Here is an 849-nt window from a genome sequence, read left to right as displayed (position 1 = left end):
GGCCTGGGGGCCTCACAATCCTCCCCTGCCCATGGTCGCAGTTGCCCATGGAGACAATGAGCCTGAAAAGAGAAGAAGGAAGACCTGAGCTTCATCACTTGCCTTTTACAACAAAAGAGTGAAGATAAGCTGGGCATGCCAAAACTGATCACATATATGAAAGGTTAACATTGAAATGATCGATGACACATAAAATATCTGATCCTTCCTTCACAGGATTAGGCTGCAAATATGGTACAATATACATTATTGAACATTACAATCATAATGCAATTTCACTTAAAACGCTGGCATCACTTTATTCACTGGAGGATCCTGGTCACTCGGCTCACACCTGTGGCAGCTGTCTGATGAAAAAAGGTGGGACAGAGGGAGAAAGGCAACAGGCCTAGACATCAGCCCCTCCACTCGATTCCGTAGACCGAATCTCACAGTCATCCCGGAAGTCCGGCGCTCTTATCTCACAGAACTCTGTGGCTATGCCCAGATCCACTCCATTTGAGACACGATACCGACTTCTCAGCCTACTACTCACTAGACCGTCAGCCACCCCACTATCCACTCGTTTATAAACTTCATTAGGTAGATTACTCGAAGATTCTGCTGGAATACCAGGAACACCACTCACTTCAGGTTCAGCAAGATCTTCAGGTTCTGGGTCATTAAGTAAGGTGAGCTCGTTTTCCAAGACTTTGCACTGATCTGCTTCACCTAGGTGAGATAAGTCTGGTAGGCAAGTTTCTTCTTCTGTTATAGTTTTTGCAACATGAGTAGGTGCTAATGCCACTGAAGGAGGCAATACTGCTCCTTCAACATCAGTGTCATCATACAAATTGCCGCTATCATTAG

The sequence above is a fragment of the Penaeus monodon genome, chromosome 23, assembly GCF_015228065.2.
Source record: "Penaeus monodon isolate SGIC_2016 chromosome 23, NSTDA_Pmon_1, whole genome shotgun sequence".
Classification (NCBI taxonomy): Eukaryota; Metazoa; Arthropoda; class Malacostraca; order Decapoda; family Penaeidae; genus Penaeus; species Penaeus monodon.
This window is presented reverse-complemented; position numbering follows the sequence as displayed.